Raw genomic sequence first — 10672 nt, forward strand, 5'->3', positions numbered from 1 at the left:
AATGGAAGGTGCAAATTCATTGTTTTCACAGCAGCTGCTGGGAAGAGGTTAAATTAGCTGGTCTGTGTTGTTTTATTATAATGTCTACGGGAGAAGAAAGGGGAATTCTTCACCTTGTACCCACAACTTTCCCAAAAGTTCATGTATAACATACGGATGGATTCTTTAGCAGCAGAATTGGAGTGGCAGGACATGAGAATCATTGGACATCTTGAAGAACACCGGCGTACAGTTGAAACTTCAGCGATGTAAACGTCCACCAAGAAGACGCCAACGAAAGAAAACACGCCAAAACAACTTATTTCATCGGAGGCATCGGAGGAATACCTTTCAGTTTCTCATGGGGTGAGTTTGACAGCTTTTTTTTTTAACTATTATGATGCATCATATTGAAAACAAGTCATGTATTTTCTGCATTCAAATATTAAAAGCTGAAAGAAATATTTCCTTTGTTTCCCCTGTTCATTATTTGCAAAGCCACATTGTCTGACATCATCAGACATTTTGATGCGAACGGTGCAAGACCCTTCGTGAAGAAAAAGAGCCAGCGGCCACAGGACCGCATTTTTTCAGCCGTGAGCAGCTCCACAGAGTTCTTGAGTTCATAAAGAACTACGCTGAAGACCCCGCCATCATGCTACCTGATCCACATCCTGGGCATAGGGAATGGCATGTTAAGTTACTGCCAACACATGTGTCCAAGACCTCAGTGTGGCGTCTCTATAGAAAGTCTGCTAAGGAGCTTGATATGTTTAAAAATATATATCTATATAATAGTGAAAGCCTTCTAATGACCAGTAATGTAAAACTTCATCAAACATTAACAACTGTGTAATATGTTTCTTTCCAGGTGAGCATGCAATTTGCAAATCACGCTTCAAGGCTCTTTGGACCCAGCTACTACCACACAGAAGAAGCTGTAGGCCACATATGGATATCTGCTGGCTATGCCAACAGAATAATGATCAGCTTATAAGAAGCTCAAACCTTCCAGAGGAGAGGAAGACTGCAGAAATCAAAAAGCAACAGGATCATCTTCAGCTTGTTCAAAAAGAGAGGAACGTCTACAACGAGATGAATGCTGTCTGTAAAAAGAACTGCAACGACTATCAATTGTCCATCGGTACCTCCCCACCTTCAAGTAAGAAGATCAGGATGCACTACATTGTTGACTTTGCACAGCAGGTATTTCAATCTGGAAAAACTCACATAATAGAGAAACAACAAGATGACAGTTAGAGAGTTTATTAATGAAAGATTATCTCTTTGGCGCTCGGACCCCGGAGGAAGACGTAAACGCTGAGTTTGAATAAACATCTTAGGTACTGGAAGGTGGCATAGTGATGGTCAGGCGTTTGACTAGCAAACACACCTGAGTTCCTGCTTCCAGAAGCTCCCACAGATCAAGAGTTATCAAGACTTCAGGTGCTGACAATGTAGACTGCATTTTACCTTTAGTGTTATACTGTAAATGTATTATCTAGTAATATATACCGTATTATGTAATTAACCTATAAACGGCAATATTGAACTTACCATGGACTTTAGCCTATGTTGTGGCTATGAAAAACAGTTGCATACTAAAAATTATGTGCAGCCCATCGTCCGGATTTGCGCTAAACGAACTAAAATATGGATCCACCTTGTTGATGACCACAAAACACCCAAGATGGTGGACTGGAAGTGAGGCTGCGACTTCAGTGACATCAATGAAAACCCCCAATTGGCAAAGCAGCAGAAAATCTGTATCCATGGATTTATTTGAAATCTCTTTGAATTCTGTGCACTTATCTTTAAACAGGATCCTGATGATTATCAAAGCAAAATAAATCAATCAGGGCATTGGAACACCTCCTGGGGGATGTGTCCCTTGTGTGTCCAGTCTATTAGGAAGAAGGAAATGGCCAAACTAGCAGTGACAGATAACTACCAAAATGACTCAGTATTAGAAATTTGACATTTTAAAATAAAATCTAGCTGATGTAATTAGCTATGTTTAATTTAATGTATTCTATGTGATGTGATCCTGACTGCTAAAACATTTTTGAACCATTTGCTAAATTAATGCATGGGTTGGACCATGCATAAAATAAAGGGATTTCAGCCTTGGTAGATGTCAGCATTAATGAAATAAAATGAAACACTGGGTTACAAACATTTTAGTATTTATGGGGAGCAGTAGTGCAAATTATAGGGAAAGGTTGTTCATATCTCCAGTTAGAACTTAGTAACATTGTGAGAGAAGTAACTCATGCACAACGTCTCCAGGCCACATTCTGAAAATCTGGATGAATGTATGGGTTTAATTCCTTTGACAAATCATACCCAAACTCTAACCCTAACCTCCACAGATAGACAATTTTGAAATTGTATTTGGGTCTTTGGGTTCAGGCCTTCCCTAAACATTGTCACAGTACTGAAGAATGTTGACTGCAAGGCCTATATCAAGCCTTCTCTCCAGATGCAAGCTGTCTGCCATTAGCAGAATGCCGTCATCTGCACCATCCACAGCGAGATTATTGGACAGGGTTTGCTGCTGACTTGGGCCGGTTAGTTGTCGATCCTGAAGCTGCCAGCCAGGAGTTAATCCAAGAAGGAAACTTGAGACTTGAATCTTGAAAGTCCAGGAGCATCGAAGGTGCCTAGATCCAGAAGTCAGGAGTTTGCTTAACACCAGAACTCGAGACTGGATCAAACAGGTCTGGAACCTGAGAAGGAGGACATGAGGAAGTAAGTCTTGGAAACTTAGAGAAACTTGAAACAAGCTTATATCTGGGCTAGAGATTGTTACCACTGTAGGTTTACACTTAGCCGATGAAGTGCTGGTAGCTTCAGCTTTAAATACCCCCAGTCAGCAATCAGGAGATGGTTAACACCTGTCCACTCGCACCCAGGAGCAACAGTGCCCTCTACGGACCAAGAACAGTTAATAGCAGGTGGGAAAAGCCCAAGCACAAAAACTCCCAGACCCTGACAGGACTATGGGGCCCTGACTCGTGTAAAATCCTAGTCCTTTCCCTAGTCCCACCACCCCTCACCTTTTGGTCACTTATTTGAATCTCCTCTAATGAAATATTGTTACAGGTTGAACCCGATTTCACAGAAAGAAATACCTGGCCGGATGAATAACATGGGGTTCTGCTTTGTCATAAAAGGGTTTTGCTTTGTCATACGCTTAACTCTTAAGAACACAGGCCACCCTGTTCTTAGCTTTACACACGACTCCCTCACCTATTAATTGTTCCATTTTGAGTGCTCCCTCTAGTATTAATAAAATCACCTTTACTTGTCTTGTAATGATCCCCTGAACCCTGACTGATGACTCTTTGTCCATCCAGCAGCTCTGATGACTATTAACAGCTTCATTTACTCTCATGATGATGATGATTTTGATGATTTTACATTGTATAAATTCCATTTATTCTTCATTTTAATAAAAATTAACTTGCGTTGCCTTGCCTTTATTGTCTCCTCCCCCCAATGATCCTTCTGTACATGGGTAGTGAACACACACACATGGTGGATCATTATTTTTCATGCTGTTTTATTTGTATTTTTTTCTTATTTCATTTTAGTTCAACTGTGTTTTTATTTTCTTATTGCAAGTAGGTTTCAATTTTAGTAGTCACTTTTGTTATTCTTTTAGTTATTTATCCCATTATAATTTTTTTTTTAATTGTCACTCAGTCAGCTGGGTGACTCCTGTTTTCATGGGGATCACCTTGAAGTTGTTATAAGAGATTTCTCTTTGTCTTGTCAGAATGGTTTGGCAGGGCTAGTGAACACATGTCTGGTGCTGTAAAAATGTTTTCCCTTGTCAAGGTTATAATAAAGCTGATGTGAGTGAAAATCATCGATCTCTCTTTTATAAATACAAATCTTTCCATAACAATGGCTATTAATAATCTGCCACCACCTAATTCTGGATGCAACAAACTGAAACTTACCTTCACAGAGAAGTGATAAAACCTCTACAGTGCTGCATCACACCCATGTCTTGAAACTGTATTTTGTACTAACAGGAAGCAGAATTTGCATCAAGATATGATTTTTCTATTGTGACTGGATTTAACCCATACACAACCAAGACGTAAAAGGAGATCTACAAAACAAGCAATTATTCTGAGTTTTGTGTTCTTGTAAAAATCTAAACAATTTATTAAAAGCTGTTGGGTGTTAATTGCTGGCAGACATCTCATGCCGTCTCATTTACCTCCTGTAATGCCTCCTGAAGCAGATCATGGGCTGATTTATTCCTCTCATTAGATGGTAGGTGGTAATCCAGGATGCTGGGGTCTTTAGTCACATCTGAAGTCTTGTGTTTCTTCCCATTCACCAGGTAATAGGTGTTGTTGTCAGTCATGTTGAAGTGATTCAATGAGATGTTCAGTTGCTGGATGAACGAGGTTTTTACATGGTGACCCTAGGCTCTAAATTAATCAAAATTGTGAGTTCTATAATGTGCTTTAAACTAAAGGATCAACAGGTTTTCAGACTGTCGGACACAAAAAATAATATATTTGAAAGCATTTCTACTTACTGATGAAAAGATGGAATCCTCATGGCCCCTAATTCAACATACCAACCCTCTGTTTCATTCCTATGGGTCAACACCCGTCCTACTCGCTCACTTGCCTCCAATATGGTTACCTTATTTAGACATAACAAAAATTAAAAAATGCATCTTAAACAGATCAGTGGAAAATTCATGAGTTAATATGTTACTCTTTTGCATCTACCTCATGTCCAGCTTCTTGCAGCAGCTTGGCAGCAGTGAGTCCAGCCATGCCGGCCCCAACAATAACAACACGATAAGGTGTGGTTATCTTTGGGAGGCCATTCTCTGCTATCTCCATCAGTTCATTGTAGTCTGTGTCGTTTAAACATTCCTCCAAAGTTTTCTTTAGGCTGAGTGAAGAGGAAGAGTGGCTTTGCTGCAGAGTCAGCAGCAGCAGAAATAGGCCAAAGGTAACTGAAGGTACAAAGACCAAAAGACATCACAGGCTGAGTTATTGTTTAAAGCATGTGGGTATGGTTAACAGACAGAAGGCTGATTACATTGTAACCTGGTTGGGTAAGTTAGAAATCGTATAAAAAGAAGATGAGGCCTGAAATGTAACTTATTATTCTTATCGAAATTACAACATACACAAATGACAAATATTGCAAATATTATCTTGAAACAAATGCAATACAAACTGATACAATATTATCCATCCATCCATCCATCAAAGAGCAAAGTTTTGATCACTGCTCAGTTTTTTTCCCATGAATCCAGTTCTGAAAATTAATATTAATTCAGAACTGAATATAATAGAATCAACTAAACTTGTTCCCCAAGGCTACATTCACACTACAGCTCTAAATGCTCTATTACAGTTTTTTTGCTCAGATCCGATTTCTGTTGCATGGTTGTTCACATAGTAGTTTTATATACCATCAGACTCCAGAGTGAACAGTCTATGACACTGAAGTGACTTGATTGCGCAGATGAAGACTTGAAATAACATTCAGCACATTGTTTTAGGGAAGTAAATACAGGTCCTTCTCAAAATATTAGCATATTGTGATGAAGTTCATTATTTTCCATAATGTCATGATGAAAATTTAACATTCATATATTTTAGATTCATTGCACACTAACTGAAATATTTCAGGTCTTTTATTGTCTTAATACGGATGATTTTGGCGTACAGCTCATGAAAACCCAAAATTCCTATCTCACAAAATTAGCATATTTCATCCGACCAATAAAAGAAAAGTGTTTTTAATACAAAAAACGTCAACCTTCAAATAATCATGTACAGTTATGCACTCAATACTTGGTCGGGAATCCTTTGGCAGAAATGACTGCTTCAAAGCGGCGTGGCATGGAGGCAATCAGCCTGTGGCACTGCTGAGGTCTTATGGAGGCCCAGGATGCTTCGATAGCGGCCTTTAGCTCATCCAGAGTGTTGGGTCTTGAGTCTCTCAATGTTCTCTTCACAATATCCCACAGATTCTCTATGGGGTTCAGGTCAGGAGAGTTGGCAGGCCAATTGAGCACAGTGATACCATGGTCAGTAAACCATTTACCAGTGGGTTTGGCACTGTGAGCAGATGCCAGGTCGTGCTGAAAAATGAAATCTTCATCTCCATAAAGCTTTTCAGCAAATGGAAGCATGAAGTGCTCCAAAACATCCTGATAGCTAGCTGCATTGACCCTGCCCTTGATAAAACACAGTGGACCAACACCAGCAGCTGACACAGCACCCCAGACCATCACTGACTGTGGGTACTTGACACTGGACTTCTGGCATTTTGGCATTTCCTTCTCCCCAGTCTTCCTCCAGACTCTGGCACCTTGATTTCCGAATGACATGCAGAATTTGCTTTCATCCAAAAAAAGTACTTTGGACCACTGAGCAACAGTCCAGTGCTGCTTCTCTGTAGCCCAGGTCAGGCGCTTCTGCCACTGTTTCTGGTTCAAAAGTGGCTTGACCTGGGGAATGCGGCACCTGTAGCCCATTTCCTGCACACGCCTGTGCACGGTGGCTCTGGATGTTTCTACTCCAGACTCAGTCCACTGCTTCCGCAGGTCCACCAAGGTCTGGAATCGGCCCTTCTCCACAATCTTCCTCAGGGTCCGGTCACCTCTTCTCGTTGTGCAGCGTTTTCTGCCACACTTTTTCCTTCCCACAGACTTCCCACTGAGGTGCCTTGATACAGCACTCTAGGAACAGCCTATTCGTTCAGAAATTTATTTCTGTGTCTTACCCTCTTGCTTGAGGGTGTCAATAGTGGCCTTCTGGACAGCAGTCAGGTCGGCAGTCTTACCCATGATTGGGGTTTTGAGTGATGAACCAGGCTGGGAGTTTTAAAGGCCTCAGGAATCTTTTGCAGGTGTTTAGAGTTAACTCGTTGATTCAGATGATTAGGTTCATAGCTCGTTTAGAGACCCTTTTAATGATATGCTAATTTTGTGAGATAGGAATTTTGGGTTTTCATGAGCTGTATGCCAAAATCATCCGTATTAAGACAATAAAAGACCTGAAATATTTTAATTAGTGTGCAATGAATCTAAAATATATGAATGTTAAATTTTCATCATTACATTATGGAAAATAATTAACTTTATCACAATATGCTAATATTTTGAGAAGCACCTGTATTATCAGCACCTGAAAATGTGGATTAATGCTGTTTTGTACCAGTGACTCAGCTTCCTTAGTTAGAATTCAGTGGAATGATGAGACTATCAATATTATCATCTTCTTTTAGCACAAGATGCTTTATTGTTAAGAGTGCTTGGAACCAATTGCTACCACTAAACCCGGAAGGATTATTAATGTTATTCAATTTTTTTTGTGTTTGCTGTGTGATTGTATTGTAATTGTTTCTCCTCATGTACAGCGCTTTGAATGTCATTACTGAAATCGCTATATAAATAAACTTACCTTACCTTCTATGTAACTGTTCTTTTGTAATTTCTGATAAAAGAGGCACAGAGTGTTTTTCTGTTTATGTTTTTTTTAATAGCAGTTCTTCCAGAATATAAAAATGTATGTGATGTTTCAGCATTAATGATTTTCCTCACAACTACTTGAAACTTAAGCTATGTGTTAAAGCAGTCTGAATAAATTGTGTCAATATACACAGAGATTAAAGTCATCTATTGAGCTCAGTGGGGAATTGTTGTGGTCTGGTTTAAATTAAGGCAACTACATCTTGGAGGTGCTGAGTTCACAGCTTTAAGGTTATTTGCTATAAGACAGCCAATAGGAAGGCTCTTTTGTTACTGGCAACAACTATTCTGATCTTCTTTCTCAGTCTTAAAAGGAAGATAGTGACCAGATTTAAAATAATGTTGTTAAATACACAATAAATAATAATACGTTTAATTTATTAAAAGAAAACTGTAAACTGGATATGTCTCACTCTTTGGTCTGAGAAAGAGACCTATAGAAGTGTCTAATTCAACTAAAACTCAGCATAAAGATAAATCCTTATGATAAACATTGCTTCCACTTTAAATTGTAAATTTGTATATTCTGTAATGCAAAAACAGAACAAAAGAGCAAAGTGTACCGGAGGCAAATTCCTTGTTTGTATGTACGAACTTGGCAATAAAGCTGATTCTGATTCTGACTTTCAAGATCGTTACATTACAACTGCACTGTCTAGATTTGTCCTTGAACTGTGTCTGAACCTCCAGGTTAATGTTCATTTTATGGATCACACCAAGATTTCTAAAAGTTCTTATATACAGGGGTTGGACAATGAAACTGAAACACCTGTCATTTTAGTGTGGGAGGTTTCATGGCTAAATTGGACCAGCCTGGTAGCCAGGCTTCATTGATTGCACATTGCACCAGTAAGAGCAGAGTGTGAAGGTTCAATTAGCAGGGTAAGAGCACAGTTTTGCTCAAAATATTGAAATGCGCACAACATTATGGGTGACATACCAGAGTTCAAAAGAGGACAAATTGTTGGTGCACGTCTTGCTGGCGCATCTGTGACCAAGACAGCAAGTCTTTGTGATGTATCAAGAGTCACGGTATCCAGGGTGATGTCAGCATACCACCAAGAAGGACGAACCACATCCAACAGGATTAACTGTGGACGCAAGAGGAAGCTGTCTGAAAGGGATGTTCAGGTGCTAACCCGGATTGTATCCAAAAAACATAAAACCAAGACTGCCCAAATCACGGCAGAATTAAATGTGCACCTCAACTCTCCTGTTTCCACCAGAACTGTCCGTCGGGAGCTCCACAGGGTCAATATACATGGCCGGGCTGCAATAGCCAAACCTTTGGTCACTCATGCCAATGCCAAACGTCGGTTTCAATGGAGCAAGGAGCGCAAATCTTGGGCTGTGGACAATGTGAAACATGTATTGTTCTCTAATGAGTCCACCTTTACCATTTTCCCCACATCCGGGAGAGTTACGGTGTGGAGAAGCCCCAAAGAAGCATACCACCCAGACTGTTGCATGCCCAGAGTGAAGCATGGGGGTGGATCGGTGATGGTTTGGGTGCCATATCGTGGCATTCCCTTGGCCCAATACTTGTGCTAGATGGGCGCATCACTGCCAAGGACTACCGAACCATTCTTGAGGACCATGTGCATTCAATGGTTCAAACATTGTATCCTGAAGGCAGTGCCGTGTATCAGGATGACAATGCACCAATGCACACAGCAAGACTGGTGAAAGATTGGTTTGATGAACATGACAGTGAAGTTGAACATATCCCATGGCCTGCACAGTCACCAGATCTAAATATTATTGAGCCACTTTAGGGTGTTTTGGAGGAGAGAGTCAGGAAACGTTTTCCTCCACCAGTATCACGTAGTGACCTGGCCACTATCCTGCAAGAAGAATGGCTTAAAATCCCTCTGACCACTGTGCAGGACTTGTATATGTCATTCCCAAGACGAATTGACGCTGTATTGGCTGCAAAAGGAGGCCCTACACTATACTCATAAATTATTGTGGTCTAAAACCAGGTGTTTCAGTTTCATTGTCCAACCCCTGTATAAAAGACATTCTTACAAATGTACAGGTCCTTCTCAAAATATTAGCATATTGTGATAAAGTTCATTATTTTCCATAATGTCAAGATGAAAATTTAACATTCATATATTTTAGATTTATTGCACAGTAACTGAAATATTTCGGGTCTTTTATTGTCTTAATACGGATGATTGTGGCATACAGCTCATGAAAACCCAAAATTCCTATCTCACAAAATTAGCATATTTCATCCGACCAACAAAAGAAAAGTGTTTTTAATACAAAAAACGTCAACCTTCAAATAATCATGTACAGTTATGCACTCAATACTTGGTCGGGAATCCTATGGCAGAAATGACTGCTTCAATGCGGCGTGGCATGGAGGCAATCAGCCTGTGGCACTGCTGAGGTCTCATGGAGGCCCAGGATGCTTCGATAGCGGCCTTTAGCTCATCCAGAGTGTTGGGTCTTGAGTCTCTCAACGTTCTCTTCACAATATCCCACAGATTCTCTATGGGGTTCAGGTCAGGAGAGTTGGCAGGCCAATTGAGCACAGTGATACCATGGTCAGTAAACCATCTACCAGTGGTTTTGGCACTGTGAGCAGGTGCCAGGTCGTGCTGAAAAATGAAATCTTCATCTCCATAAAGCTTTTCAGCAGATGGAAGCATGAAGTGCTCCAAAATCTCCTGATAGCTAGCTGCATTGACCCTGCCCTTGATAAAACACAGTGGACCAACACCAGCAGCTGACACGGCACCCCAGACCATCACTGACTGTGGGTACTTGACACTGGACTTCTGGCATTTTGGCATTTCCTTCTCCCCAGTCTTCCTCCAGACTCTGGCACCTTGATTTCCGAATGACATGCAGAATTTGCTTTCATCCGAAAAAAGTACTTTGGACCACTGAGCAACAGTCCAGTGCTGCTTCTCTGTAGCCCAGGTCTGGGGAATGCGGCACCTGTAGCCCATTTCCTGCACACGCCTGTGCACGGTGGCTCTGGATGTTTCTACTCCAGACTCAGTCCACTGCTTCCGCAGGTCCCCCAAGGTCTGGAATTGGCCCTTCTCCACAATCGTCCTCAGGGTCCGGTCACCTCTTCTCGTTGTGCAGCGTTTTCTGCCACACCTTTTCCTTCCCACAGACTTCCCACTGAGGTGCCTTGATACAGCACTC

The 10672-nt window shown here is 40.9% G+C and overlaps 1 long non-coding RNA gene across 1 annotated transcript; it reads right to left on the reverse strand.

The window, feature by feature from the left end:
• Window positions 1-944: 944 nt before the first annotated feature.
• On the reverse strand, window positions 945-4894 carry LOC124881176. Its single transcript, XR_007041554.1, has 4 exons — window positions 4740-4894; window positions 4541-4650; window positions 4214-4430; window positions 945-2708 (listed from the first exon to the last, which is right to left on the reverse strand). It is a non-coding gene; the product is annotated as an uncharacterized LOC124881176 (long non-coding RNA).
• Window positions 4895-10672: the final 5778 nt, after the last annotated feature.

This window comes from Girardinichthys multiradiatus, chromosome 14, assembly GCF_021462225.1.
Source record: "Girardinichthys multiradiatus isolate DD_20200921_A chromosome 14, DD_fGirMul_XY1, whole genome shotgun sequence".
Classification (NCBI taxonomy): domain Eukaryota; kingdom Metazoa; phylum Chordata; class Actinopteri; order Cyprinodontiformes; family Goodeidae; genus Girardinichthys; species Girardinichthys multiradiatus.